The sequence below is a fragment of the Periplaneta americana genome, chromosome 15 (assembly GCF_040183065.1).
Source record: "Periplaneta americana isolate PAMFEO1 chromosome 15, P.americana_PAMFEO1_priV1, whole genome shotgun sequence".
Classification (NCBI taxonomy): Eukaryota; Metazoa; Arthropoda; class Insecta; order Blattodea; family Blattidae; genus Periplaneta; species Periplaneta americana.
In genome coordinates, this window is record NC_091131.1 from 51,373,695 (window position 1) to 51,389,544 (window position 15,850).

Below are 15,850 nucleotides of genomic sequence, written 5' to 3' on the forward strand. Positions count from 1 at the left end.
AAGATATTGAAACAGAAATATAAAATCGCATAGATTTAGTTAGGTAATGAAACGTTTGCCGTCAATAAAATCAGCTACTGTGAACACAGAGACAGAGAGGCGAACGGACGGACGGGACAGCAGACATACGGACAAATATGACCGAATGATGAAGCTGTTATCACCCTCATACGACCGTAACGAGTAACGTATAAAAATTGCGTGCCTTGGTCGTATTCACGCCCTTATCAGTGCCTGCAGGGACAGGAAATGCGGATTTATGAAGCGATTGATAGGGGCAGGCGGACTGCGCCCTACAAACTGCGCTGGGGGGCATCGTGCCAGGAAATTGAGAAGGTATTAGGAAACGCCTCTCTGCATGTCAGCGTATTCAAAATCGAAACTGTAAGGTCACTGTTCCGTGTCTCGGCTGCTGTTTGAAAATTCAGCTCTTAGTTCTTTTTACTTAGTTATTGTAAAGTGTTGTGAGCTGCAAAGTTTTAATTCGAGAATTTTTTTATTGAAACATACGTTTCATTATACTGAGAAGATGGTTTTTGGCATACAGTAATATTATCCTATTTTTTATTAAACTATTCAACGGAATTTTCTCACAGTTAAAAGACCGTATTTTTTAGTAATTGCGAGTGCGAATTTTTTCAAAATTTGTTTCTTTGTTACTACAAAATACGCACCGAAATTTTATTCAATATTATTAAAAGACATGTTTGTAACTTTTGTTTCAGTAAATTTGTCGATCAGTTGGTAACACCAATGTTAAATTTACTTTTACGAAATGTCACCATATTTAATTAAATTTCTGTTATTTTTAAAATATCATTGTGTTAAATTAGACTGAGTATTTACATTATTCCGTTGTTTCATGTAATACATATATATTTAGATTAGTTAACACTAGATGCCTCTAATATTTGTAAATAATCTAATACCTATATTCTTATATACACCGTGTACCGCTTTGAGGGATCGAGAAATAAATGCTCATCATTTAAAATCAGATAAAGATATTGTTTTGATTTACATCTGACAAGATGCAGAAACTGTCCAAGTTTATGCACCAATGGTTTAAAAACAGTTGCATGTTCATGCGCATGCGCACCAACGTTTACTGCATAGTGGAAACAAGTGCAGAACTTTTGTTGTTGATCAACTTCCCCAGGATTGGTTTTTCAGCAACAAGGAGAACCCTTGCCTGGCCACCTAGGTCACCCGACTTGACGCCCATTGACCTCTTTCTGGGGCTTTATGACGAATGTTGTATGAGAAAACGCGTTATAAATGCAGCTGCGCTAATCACTCCACAAATGTTATGGAACACTTTGAAGAAGGTTGAGTAGGCCTACATTTTGCATGTCTTCAGGGTACTCGAGGCTCACACATCGAGTTGCACTGACCATTCTCCGAAACTCGGAGAGTTTTACATCACGTTATACAAAACGTTATGTTATAAAACCATTATTTATACTTTAAATTAGCACTTATTTCTCGATCCCTCTAATCGGGACACGGTGTATTTTTTTTCATTGTTTCTTTAAGAATGCGAATGGAAATATGATATAAGTAAATAGTCTGCGTTATTGTCTTCATTTTATTATTTATTGTTTTATTCGCGAAATAGTCTTATTAAATATCTTGCGAAATTTTCATCTTCTATGGACAAAATAAAACCTTTCGTGATATTACCTATGCATAGTCTATATGTAGTGCCACAGGAAAACATAAACAAACTCTTAACACAGGAAGAGTCTAAATAATGAAATATGTGCAATATTATACTCCAAACACGAGGCGAAACAAAAATAAATTGCCCACAATTCACTGGATTCTCTGAGAAAAACTATTACTGCGTTCTAACCCAGGAAGAATTGCAATACACTTGGCACCGTTTATTTAGCAAGATAATAAAAATAAGTATCTAAAAATTCACTGCATTTCCTGGCTCAAATTTATTGGTACCAGAATGGAATTCTGAGGGAATTCCAATGGAAATATAGGTACAACATACAGAGCACTGTTTATTTGAAAATGGTTGGAGAAGAAAAATAAATTACTCAGTAATCTGTTACCTGAATCGAACCCAGGAATCGCTCTAGTTACGTCATCACATGGCCGGAAATAATGATTTCAACATTTTTTCGATGCGTGGGATGTAGGAACATTTGCAATCAGCCTGAGTAGTTGAGTGATAAATTAGATATGAGTCTGCGCCTCCTTGATACAAAGCACTGAACACATCAACGACCGCATCCTCTGCAGCTTTGTAACAGATCGATACCAGCCTCGCCAACTACATTCTGTCGTGGTTTATGCCTTACTGTCCGACATACCCTGTAAGATTCTCAGAGATCTTTTGTTTCCTCATATAAGTGAATTGCGCCTATGAATTATTTTTGTTTTGTTATTAGTTTTTTTAGTAGGTTATTTTACGATGCTTTATCAGCATCTTAGGTTATTTACCATCTGAATTAAATGAAGGTGATAATGCCGGTGAAATGAGTCCGGGGTTCAGCACCGAAAGTTACCCTACATTTGCTCATATTTTGTTGAGGGAAAACTCTGGAAAAAACCTCAACTAGGTAATTTGCCTCGACCGGGAGTCGAACCCGGACTACCTGGTTTCGCGGCCAGACGCGCTGTTACTCCACAGATGTGGACTGTTTTGTTATTATGATTGCTTGCTAATATATCCAGATTGCTCCACTAACCTGGTAATGTGCAGGATGTTCTCTATCAGCTGGAAGGTATAATGTAATGTGAAACCAATTACCCCGATGATAGGAAGGTAGTCGAAGGTGATGGCTAACACTGCTGAATTCTGACAGGGATGAGCTGATAAACTTTGTCCCGAACGAGCGCTCATTCCTTAACGCGAGCCCAGGCGTGATGCTTTGGACACGATGCAGGACTTAAATATTAATTAATTTTATATAAACATTTTAAACATAGACCTACGAAGTAGTTTTATTTTAATCGTTTATATAACGACACTGTACCAAATAAGAGGTATTCTAGCGTCGATGAAATTAGTTATGGCAAGACTGTATTTAGCGAGATGAGTCCGAGGATTCGCCACAGCATTACCGGGCATTCGTCTTACAGTCGGGGAAACCTACAAAAAACAAACGAGGAAATTAGCCTAATCGGGAATCCAATCCACGCCCGTGCGCAGCTCTGGATCAGCAAGAAAACGCGCTACTCCTACGTTGTATACTGACTCATTTTCAAAATAATATGGTTTATATGTAAAAATTCCAAGAAAAAAATAGGTAAGTATAGGTACAGTAAATTGTCTTTTTACATTGTTTTGACGCGTAACATCTATATTAGACCTACATTAATACAAAGAAATAAAAAGGAGTTTTTGGAAGGAAAATTACACTGATGTCATTCGACTTTGATCCTATGGAAATGCTTACGTCATATCTGATGAACTCAATAATGTGGATGAATCCATTTCTATACACAAGGGAAATCCGTGCACACACAACTACTTGGAAGAGATTATTATAGCCCATGGGGCGGGCGGCAATATAATATATAATTCAGTTGTGCTCTGACATGGACGAGAAATAGACGCATGCATAATACATGCGTAACTATAAAAAGTTCATACAAGTTCGCATTACTCACAGATCGATAAATAATAATATTTATGTGATAATATAATATTCGTACACACAGTAGGCCTATAGATCCTACCAGTTAACAATCAATAATTGTTTGTGGTTCAAACGAGCTATTTACTTCTACGTAAAGATTAATCTACGTAAAGGATATGGGAAATGCCTGTTATTATTCGGTTGAGAAGCTGTTGTCATCTAGTCTGCCGTCAAAAAATCTGAAAGTTAGAATTTATAAAACAGTTATATTACCGGTTGTTCTGTATGGTTGTGAAACTTGGACTCTCACTTTGAGAGAGGAACGGAGATTAAGGGTGTTTGAGAATAAGGTTCTTAGGAAAATATTTGGAGTTAAAAGGGATGAAGTTACAGGAGAATGGAGAAAGTTACACAACGCAGAACTGCACGCATTGTATTCTTCTCCTGACATAATTAGGAACATTAAATCCAGACGTTTGAGATGGGCAGGGCATGTAGCAGGTATGGGCGAATCCAGAAATGCATATAGAGTGTTAGTTGGGAAACCGGAGAGAAAAAGATCTTTGATGAAGCCGAGACATAGATGGGAGGATAATATAAAAATGGATTTGAGGGAGGTGGGATATGATGATAGAGACTGGATTAATCTTCCTCAGGATAGGGACCGATGGCGGACTTATGTGAGGGCGGCAATGAACCTCCGGGTTCCTTAAAAGCCATTTGTAAGTAAGTAAGTAAGTAAGTAAGTAAGTAAGTAAGTAACCAAAAGCCCTATAACGACTTTTTCTGTTCCATTCTATTAACAGTTTCACACGAGATTTATAGCTATAAAAATGTACGAATAAACGTTGTGGGACTCTTGTTATGTGGCGTCAACAGGATGCCAACCACTATAGAACACCACATTCAGAACTAATAAATATTCGTACTCGAGGTGGGATTCAAACCCGTGACAGCCTCTACACATCAACACAAATGCACGTCAAACATTGCGGAAATGATAAGAATTCAACTTAATTTTTTTTATAATACGTAATACTTAGAAATAGAAACATAAAAATAAATTGGAACGTTGTCACAGAATTCACGGATATTTCAGAATATGAAATCACGGGATGCGGTTTAGATTCTGTTGTCGCAGCAGTCACTACCGGTACTGTATTTCCAGACAAAAGACCGTGCCTTCACGTCAAACGTCCTTTACATACGTCAATAGAGCATCGAAAAATAAACAATAGATTTCTTCAAAAATACTATTGGATATTTGCAGCATTGCCTTTATTTGAACATGTAAAAATGGTATGATTCATAGTATGGTCGTACCAACAGGTTTAAGGCCAGTACAGTGTTGCCAGACACCGCCTTTTTCCTTTTCCACATTATCCTGCTAATTCTGTTTTTCCAGTGTTCTTAGAATATGATTCGTTGTTACGTAATGAATTGATTATTCGATCTTCTCTTTCTGCTTCTTTCATTTTCCTTATTTCTCTATTTTCCAGTCCACAATTTTGTTTTATTTCCGCTTTCATTATTTCTTGTTATCCAACTCCTTATCTCTTCTTTTCCCTTCTTCTATTTATAGTTCCTAATTCATCAATTTCTCTTTTCATCCATTATTTTCAGTCCCCTCTCTTTTCCTTCTTGCGTAATATCCTTCATCTAATTCTTCTTCTTATTCTTAATTATTTTTCTCTCGGCCATGCTTCTGTTCCTTATCTTCTTCTCGCTAGTGATACTCTTTGTCTCTCTCTCTCTCTCGCTCTTTCTTATATTTTTCTCTATATTTTCAGTTTATTTCTTCTCCTTCTCGTCCTTCATCTACTTACCCTCCTCTACCAAATTCAACTTTCCATTCTCTTCCTTCTTCCAAATTTCCTTGTTTTCCTCTCTGTAATTCTATTTTTTCTTCTCTCATTTCCAGTTCTTTTCCTTCCCCTTGCTATTCTCATCAATTTCTCCTATCGCTTACCCGTCCTAATCTTTCTTCTAATTTCTTTTACGTTACTCTTGCCACCGGCGTAGCCCAGGCGGTAGCGCTGTTATCTGCTGTTCCGGAGTTGCATTCGGGCGTCGGTTCGATCCCCGCTTGGGTATTTTTGCGAAGTTTTCCCAAGCTGTAAGACGAATGTCAGATAATCCGTTACGAGTCCTCGACATCATCTTGCCAAATATTATCTCGCTATCACCAATTCCATCCACGTTAAATAATAACCCAATAATTGATATAGCATCGTTATATAACCGACTAAAATACATTACTCTTTACATTTCCTTTTTTTCTCATTTCAATTTTTCTCTTACTCTTTCCTTTCTTTTCTTCACTTCAATCTCTCTTCCCTGTTGAATTGTTCTTCTCAATCTCCATTTCTTCTTCTCATCTTCCTTCTTCCACCTTCTTTTTTATTTCCACTTTCCTTTCCTCGCTTTTCCTCTTTCAACTTCTCCTTTTTCTCATCTCTTCCACAGAACAGTTGAAGGTGTTATTATGAGTGACAAGTCTTCAGTGCTGATAATACGTAATTTAGAGTGTGACGTCATGTGTAGTGGGAGGACGTGTGATGAGAATTACTTGACGGAGGGCGCACCGCGCAGTGAGAGTGAGGGCAGTCGCTTGGTGAGCGTCAGGGTGCCTTCACGCCAGGTTCAAGGTAAGCACACGCCTTATGTGCGAAAAAAAAAATAGCATGAAATTTCTCTGTGGTGTTCAGGAAAATAATAAATTTGGTTATATCCATGGCAACCGGTAAATGTGTGAAAAAAAAGAGCGTCGACTTTTCTTGTGCTTATAATTTTATTGGGACTATGTGGGCGTTTAGTTGTAAACATGGAAACTATTCCTCGTTAATGATAGTTTTTCAGTGGAAATGAAAATAACCTCGACTAGAACGGAAACATAGTTCACGACGATCCAAATTAGACATTTCGAATTTTGTTGTTAAAATTCGAAAACTTATTTTTGCATGATAATTTTATGTCCTCACAACGATTAGAAAAGGCATCTATTAAAGTCCAATATTTCGGGCAAGAGCCTTCCCAAAAGCCAATGGTTCAGATAAAATAATGCGCTCCTAAGTTGTTTTCGTCTCATGGAAGATAAATGAAAATGACACATAGTCCATGTGAAAAAAAACTTATACTTTCTTTCAGAAGTAAAATGGCGGCGGGTTCAATGGCAAAGATCCACTATGCATTAAAAGAACGTTGACTTACATGGAAGTTTATAAATATGGCGATATTTGCTGTAATTATAACAACGAATTATGTGAAAAAAAATTAGCGTAAAATCCATATTTTAGAATATGATATTCTTTTGCATCTATGACAACTCACGACATGCAAAAAATGAATACCGGTCTGTATTGTGTTTAGAAACATCGGCATAGAATGTATTCATTGCTACACGACTATGTGCGAAGAAAACCTCGATCCCCGTGTTCAGGTGACTGTTTGCTAGAGTGCAAAAAAGAAAAGTCTCTTTTGCAATTATTATTTTTACGCATTCACTGAACTTCGAAATAAATTTTCTTAAGTTTTAAATTTATGATTACTATAGTTGGATCTTCGATACTTTCGATACCTCGATACCCTTGATACTTGCGTGAATCGAGAGCGTTCGTTACTTTAGAAAGAGGGAGCTATACTTTTTAGTTTTTAGAGGTTCTCTTTCTTTCTTCCTGTTTCAGCGATGGATTAGACTTCCATTATATAAACGTTTATGGGAACAGTAAGTTGTAAAATAATACTCACCCAGTAAATAAAAAAAACAGTAGTTCGAGTCGTGGGTTGGAAAATCCCTCAATGCGGTGCGTAAGAGAAATTCTTATGGAAATATACCTACTGTAGTTTAGAAGGTTTAGTATTGCTTATTATCCGCCCCGAATAGTTTAAGTGTTGCGAATTAACTCCAGATGCCTAACTAAATTAAAAAAAACAAACACACTATCTTTCATAGTTGTAGTATCGAGTATCGAAGCTCTGCAATGGGTATTGGTATCAAGAAGTATCGAGAAATTGCGGTTTCGAGCTAGGTAATAAGTACGTTTCTGTAAATAACGTTTCTAGGATACTAGGGATAATAATAATAATAATAATAATAATAATAATAATAATAATAATAATAATAATAATAATAATAACAACATTCATAATAAAAATCAGTCATAGATTTAATTCTTACAGTTACTGAAAATTTAAATAGATTTTATTATGGCTTTCTAAGTAAAGCTTATGCTTCGATGTGAACTTCATCCTAAGGTTACGGAACAGAACTATAATTCTTAGACTTTAAGTTGTATTTCGTATATTTACTGGCTATTAATACTATATAATTTATTATTTCTTGTCAATCTCGTTATTTTAATATCGCACATGCGCAATCACCTGTGCAATAATTACATGTGACGTAATGATGTGGTTTTGTGTGATTCTCCATTTATTCGTGCAGCAGACTGCCGACCTTGAATCTGGGCGCTTCCTTTAAATAGCTGTCGTGCGTACAAGCCGGCCGGCAGGCGTTCTTGTTTACATAGCGTTACTCATTCACGTTACCTCACGCCCGGGTTTCGAGAAATGACATAAAACCACCGCCATTCATGGTCTCAGCAGAGATTCGCACTCTGACCTTTTATCCCGATTACGTCATGCGTTAAGAAAGAGAGGCTTCGAATGAAAGGTTTTTAATCATCCATTCACCGTAACACGAATTTGGCCAATAGCCGTGTATTGGTATTCAAAGCATAGAGAGATGCCTCATGAGTTGCAGTAGAGAGGATAGCTGTCATTATCGGTGGTCTAGTGGTCGACGTGCTTGACATTACATTGGAAGCTGGCTGGTATCCTAGATCATATATACCCAGATTGCTTGGCCTTATAGGCTTTGACGGTAACAACTTTTGTCAGGTTTACTATGCTGCCATCTAGTTATTACATAAGGAGTCACGTCATAACTTCCATTTGAATTGCATTAAAAACTGTACTGCCATCTCGTGTTCGTTTACGGCGGACGGGTGGCGATCCTACGGTTATTCTCTTCAAAGTGCTACCGATTTTAACATAGGGATGAGCAATCTGTTATATATATGCTCTGGGCTGGTATACAGTGCCGGATTTAGGCCTAGGCAACCTAGGCAGTTGCCTAAGGCGGCAATTTCCAGGGGGGCGGCATTTTCTCTCTCTCGCTTCCTTTTTTTTTTTATTTTACAGTGGACTTCGTTTTTAAAACACTTGTTGGTAAATATTTTCTTAAGTTTGTTCTTGAACATCTTGTGGAAGTCGGATATTGTTTTGTTATTGCATTGCGGCGAGAGTAAAAGGAAAGTATACAGCTGTATAATTATATTGTAATCATGGTATCTCGTTATTGTACTACGAAACTGCTTAAATATAACTGTTTGTATAAACCAGAATGCATTGTTGAAAATGAAATTGGATGTGTGTTTATTATTTATCGCTATGAATAGTAACCACAACTCTCAGTTACATTTCCAATATAATATATCGTCAACAATACTATTTAATCGAAAAGAGAATAAAATAATGGAAGAGAAGTAAATGGAATGCTCAGTTCTGTTTTATGGAGCGGTAATATTTCAGGTAAAACAAAAACTTTTATTAATAAATCTATAGTGCAGAGCATACTGTTATATACAACTGAAACAAGAATTTAAACTAAGAAATATCAGAAGAAATTACTTACTACAAAAATGAATTTTTGGAGATGATGAGCCAGAAAATATAAAATAAAAAACACAATTATAAGAGAAATCATGGCTGGAAAAGTAAGTATTCTTCAAGTAGCTGAACAACAAAATTAAAGTGGTATGGGCATGTAAGAAGAATGTCCGACACCAGATTGCCAAGGGATATCAAAAGTATGGATGGATGAGATAAACTGTGGTATTAAAAAACTTGGACTCCAGGAAGAAGATGTTGTAGACAGAAAACACCGGTGAAGCAAAATAAAACATTCTCAGCAGAACTTTTTTTTAATTATTTTATTTTTTTAGTATGTTATTTTACGACGCTTTATCAACATCTTAGGTTATTTAGCGTCTGAATGAGATGAAGGTGGTAATGCCGGTGAAATGAGTCCGGGGTCCAGCACCGAAAGTTACCCAGCATTTGCTCATATTAGGTTGAGGGAAAACCCCGGAAAAAACCTCAATCAGGTAACTTGCCCCAACCGGGAATCGAACCCGGGCCACCTGGTTTCGCGGCCAGACGCGCTGACCGTTATTCCACAGATGTGGACTTTTTAATTATTATATTTATATCTTATATTAATATTTTTCGACCAAGGAAAATCTCAGCATTGAGCCAGATAAATAAAATAAAACTACAGTTAAATCACTTTCCTGATGGGACAGGATTTAAATTTATGCCTACTCACAGAGCTATGCTGTTCGGATTTTCAGTCCAGAGATCCGATTTAAAATTTAAACCAGATAAAATGGAAATATTCGTAGTGTTGAAAAAAGACAATATTCAGCAGGTTTTCTCATAATACCCCCGTTTTTTTCCCAACACATAGACATTTCTATATAATGAATTACATTAGTTATTTTTTATATCTTGCTTCGATTTTTGTTGTCCAAAAACATTGTGCGTAACAGGAATAGAAATATAGGTTTCATTTTGTTTTCAAATCACAAAATTCTGACTGAAAAGTTTAATAACGACAGTAATAATTAATAAAGTACGTAAAACCTAAGAATTTCGTTAGTTTAACATGGTTTTGTATCCTAGCAACCGCATAAAGGATGATTCACGAGGATTTATGGTCCTTTACGGAGCTTATTTCTGAAGACATTTTGAGCAAAAAATGTCATATAAACATACCTAGCTATTATTCTCAATTTTTTCAGAGTTACACTAATTTAAAGTTGTTTGTAAAATACGTTTTTTCTTTAGTTTGAAGGTAACAGAATAATACAAATAGAGAATGAACCATTCAGAAGTATCATTTCTTTAAATGGCAAGTATTATGAAGCTAAAAATGTGCTGTGAACTCCTTAGTTGCTTCGTACAGACATCTTTTTCTATTTTTAGCTACAAAATTACATTATTCTTATGCACTTATCACAACAATTATTACAAAAAACACCACTTCCACCGGCTTAATTATTTGCAGTTCAATTTTGCAATCTAATTTACAGTCTTGGAGAGCTTACAACACATTTTAAAAAATGTCGCCGTCCGCTTGCGTACGCTTGGCCGCGCGCTTGTGAACGGCACTCGTCACGCTACGGAACTGCATACGGCTATCTTTGATTTCCGTAGAGCTCGCGCTGACTGCTGACTGCACGCTGACCAAGATCACGCGTTCACAGCAATACGTTCCAATAACGAAACGTAACTCTGTAAATATTGAGAATATGGCCCATGTTTATTGACAGGTTTTGCTCAGAGTGTCTTCGGAAATAAGCTCCGTAAAGGACGGTAAATCCTCGTGAATCACTCTGTATATTTAACATAGATTGTATTAGCGCGAAATTCTAAAACTGATTTTAAGATTAAATGATTATACTTAATAATACACAAAAAGACATGAATGAAAATAATAGCGATTTTCGTTATGTTAGATACCTAGTACCATTTTGTCCTCCAGAAAAAACATATAGTTAATATCATTGTAATAAATAACAAAAAATACATGCTAAAGTTAAATTGTAATTAATAACAGTCATAAAAAGAACATAACAGCACTTTTATTATGTCACTTTTGTATTTCAACTACATATTTATATCCTGGTAACCATATATAGTTCACGCAGATTGTGCAAACGTGGTATAAGAACTTTATTACTGTTATAAGAAATGTAGATAAAATGAATTCAACAGGGCTTTCTTTATACCGCTTTTAGTAACAGCACAATTTCGTAACTTCACAACCATGATTATACAACTAACATAAAGCGGCTTGGAATACTAATTCAAACTATAATATTAATAATGCACACTAAATGAGTGGAATGCAACTTCTTTGCCTCAGTTTCTGCGCTAAATACCAGAAACCGTACACAGCTGATAAGAAGTATAATGACATGGCATTACTGGAGAGACTTTAATGTTTAGCTTCGTATACAAATTTAGCAACAATTTTCTTACGTCAGTTTAGCACTAGCACTATTTTGTATCATCGCCACCATATATTGTTCCCGCAAACTGTGATGCAGCAGAAGAATATTGAATTTCACATTATAATTAACGAGTCTTCTGCTATGATTGTAGTGGTAGAGTTTCTTGCTACAAATCTAGTGTACTCGTGTTCGGTTCCTGACAATGCAATAGGAAATTTTCTCCCTCTTGCCTGAACTAGGTTCATGGCTAGGGTGACCAGACGTCCTCTTTTATCCGGACATGTCCTCCATTTTAGTCCTTTGTCCGGGGTCCGGGCGGATTTAAAAAAAAAATCAAGAAATGTCCTCCTTTTCGTAACTTATATGCCTCATATTTTGAAATTATTTGATTTGACGCCTTTTTCAAGTAACTTGCCTGTAGGTTGCAGCAGCATCGACGGAATGGGCTATTCCATCTCAAATCGACCGAAATATAGAGAAAATTGACCTTGCAATTTTTAAATACAATGAAACTTTTTCTGTCCGTTGACAACTGTGATACCATGCTTTGTGCAAAGTTTGAGGCATCAGAACTTCATAGTGTTTAAATTAAAAATATTTAAATTTATCGTATTTTCATAAAATTAGCAACTTTAAACTGTTGTGGCTCCGAAACCCTTTCACCCAATGATCAAAATCATGGTTTATTTTGATGCTGAGAAATTAAAGTTTATATTGACATGTAAACAGTTTTTTCTTTTTTTTTTACTTTTTATGGAAATGGAGAAATTTAGATTTTTCTTCATTAAGACGCCTTTGCCCACGAAAAAAATATTTTTAAAATATATGGTTAGATTCCGCATTGAAAGTACAAATAAACACAAAATTTTTACTGGTACACCGTTGATAAGAAAGTATTGAAAATATCAAATAAAGAAAATAAATAGTAAATGCGTGAACTAACCAGCTGACTGTAGGTAGTCGAGACAAGTAAGGCCAGGAGACAAACACGTGATATGTCGTCTAGCAGTCATGGCTGGGCTAGCTTTATCACAAGTTTTCATAAACACAGGAGTAAAATGACGCCCAATGCTCGCTTATCTTCAGCTTTCGGCCAGTGCTTGGAGTACTGCACCGTTCAAGTCTAGGTGTGTGAAAATAATTTATTTAATACCCTCGAAACTTATTGCCGAGCCACTAAGCAAACAATGTCGAATCCCTCTTAATAATGTAAGGTTTTTTCTCAATATTTTTTACATTTTTACAAATGGGCAAAAAGCCTGAAAGTAAGTAAAATCAGATTATCTGTCTCTCTGTATACAATAAAAATAAGTATTACTTCTTATCATAACCTACTAAATGTCAGCTTCAAAATGAACTCCCGCTCAATGTTCTGCAGTAAATGGTTCCAGAGTTCTGAGCGCTGAAAGAGGCTTGTTTTTATAAAATACGCTAAATTTGTCGCTCAATAGTACGAAAACCGTTTGACTTTCGATAGTATATTTTTGAAAATGCACTGTCCTCAGCACCTTGTATAAATAGGGAAAAAATTAGAGTATTAAAAAAATGCAAGTTTTTTTACTGATCGATTTCATATGGAATAGCCCGAATATACTCTTTACCAACGATCATAATAACTCTTTTTGCTCCCACTTGCTATGGTCGTTGCTCACAGGTTGTTAGTAAATCGAGAGATCGAGGTGCGAATGTAAATCTAAATAGATATTTTCTGTCCTATTTAATAATTATAGTTCCCTTGACTTTCACATGTAGCTAACTGTAAAATCATTATTGTTAAGTGTTTTCATAATTATTTTGTAAGAAAATAGATTATTAACATACTTTTAAGTGTGATGTAAGCCTAAATCTGTACTGTAAATATTTAGTAATAAAATAGATATTGCCGTAATTTGAAGTAGGCCTGAGCCTAAATCGAAGTACATACTTTCTGTCCTCTTTTTTCGAACAATATCCTCCTTTTTTAAACTTTGTGTTCTCTTTTTTATCGATGTGAATCTGGTCACCCTATTCATGGCACTTGTTTTATGTTTATTCTGTGTTGTCTCAAGTTAAGACCTTATGCGCCTCGCTGCTTGCTCATTTCTAGTAGTAGCCTGTTGATTCAAAATCATCAATTTGGATAGAATGGGTCTAAGACTTAAATGTTATTGATGATGATTGATGATAATGATGATGTTATTGTATTCAATAATGCATTAATAGATTTAACGGCAGATTCAGTATAGCCTACTAGTTACAGCATACAGGTTACAAGTAAATGCAGACCACTTCATTAACTGCAGTGTTCAGTGGATATAATGTCTTTTGTTTTTAGGTGTGGCTAAATCGAGTCTCGGTTCATTGCTGATCTGTCACGTGGCAGAGCGCGGTTGCCACGTGCTATTTCGTTCGGGGTTGTGGGGAGGGGCGTAGCTTGGATGATATAAATATGACGCAGACTGATCGAGAATTGACGTTACCCATTCCACACCGTGACGCGCTTTATCCTTCTAAAATGCTTGGATTCCTACTTTGATACTTCAGCTGGAAATTAAGTTTTGCATTTTTTTCCCCTCTCTTTTATAGTCGCATCGCCATGGTTACACATTTCTGTACTACCTTTCAGCACAATTTATATTATAACTAGTGGCTTGTGCAGCAAATGCTGCAAACTAAGTTCATTAGACGTTCAAATAAAAATTTTTAAGATTTATTTTCAATAAAGAATACCAGACATTTTGAAAGTTATTTCCTTCCGTAATAAAGAAACATACTCCCTCTGAATGGTTTTTTATGGCAAATACTTTCTCTTGAACCTATCCGCCTTCAGGTTTTGAGTTTCAACGCGAAAACGCAAGTAACAATGTCAGGACGATCAGTGGGTTTTTCATGTGGGAGTAAAACAATAACTATTTCAGGTCATTGTGGGTTCTAGGTGAAACTTAAACAAATGTCAGGTTTGCTATGCTTTCGAACAATAACATAGCATCTTGGTATAGCAGCTGCATGTAGAGCTTGAAATGTAGAGGGTAAAATCATTTTATCCTTCTAAGAGATCTTGCTGAAATGATCGGGAGACTGCATAATTTTGTAGGCTTCTTATTTTATCTGTAAGTAATAACTTTTGGCCTTTCCTCAGGAACTGTAATTTTTGCGCTCTCTGGAGCCAATACTGAAGAGAATGACGCATATAAATATCTACACCACACCGCCATTAAATATATGAAAAAGACCCAACCTCACTTGATTAATAACTATAAAAATATTTGATTTTTAATAACAATATTATTATCTTACGTAAGTTTTGTAGTTATATACTATATAGCCGTCACTCAGTAAATTATAGAAATGAAGAACTAATTTAAAATATTCTCTATTCTATAACCCCAAAACGTTTTATTTCATTTCTAATGGTAATAATGTCATCAAACCACCTCAAATTTTGTACATTTTAATATCCAATACACCACAACTCTATTCAGAAAATTTCACACCGCAGAATCAGACTTGTAAATTATTTTTAGTAATTCTTGAAGTTTTTAATAACTAATTGAATTTGAGTTCGAAATATGTCAGCAATTCTGCAGGTCATGGCCTTCGTGTAATATCCTATTGTTTATTGTAGTGTGTTTTGTTTTATATTGAAATCCAATTAGTTTTCAAAGCTGACGAAAGATGGATTTTGGAAAATAGGAAAATTATGTAGGAAAACTAACACTTCACTGAAAGTTATTATTTTTCTAAAAAACTTCGGGTTCCAAGCTTCAAAATGAAGGGTCAGTTATTAAAATCCGTTCAGCCGTTTTCCCATCATTTCCATTACCAGTTCAAATTATGTATGTATATAGATTTTAGTTTAGGACTCTCGGTTTTTCCATTAGGGTTTATAACGTTTATGAAAACTATTTCTTTACGGTTATGTTACCCTCACTGTCCCCAAAACTTTATGAAAACAATTGAGGGGTTGATAGGAAAAACAACCCATGTCAGTTTTAGCCGAAAATGAGTTATTGGTACTAATGGAAAGCTAAAATCATGTGGAGTCTGTGTATGCTTAAAATACAAACAATATATTTATAAAGCATTGGGGTATTTATACCTATACTTTAAGTTTCTTATCGTTTTTACATAACGAGATATAATGTTTTTTCGCTCCCATGAAAAAAGTGTTTTTTTTTTGACATGAGTTGTTTT

The 15,850-nt window shown here is 35.6% G+C and overlaps 1 protein-coding gene across 2 annotated transcripts in view; it reads left to right on the forward strand.

Moving 5' to 3' along the window:
• The window catches only part of Timp (Tissue inhibitor of metalloproteases), a 234,691-nt gene that overhangs the window by 162,758 nt on the left and 56,083 nt on the right, over positions 1-15,850 (forward strand). Inside the window, exon 1 of one of the 2 annotated variants that reach the window (XM_069847202.1) lies at positions 6,182-6,247. The exons of the other annotated variant lie outside the window; for it this stretch is intronic. The gene's annotated coding sequence lies outside the window, so the exon portion shown is untranslated. Of the gene's footprint in view, positions 1-6,181; positions 6,248-15,850 lie in introns of those variants that run through there. 2 annotated transcript variants of the gene reach the window in all.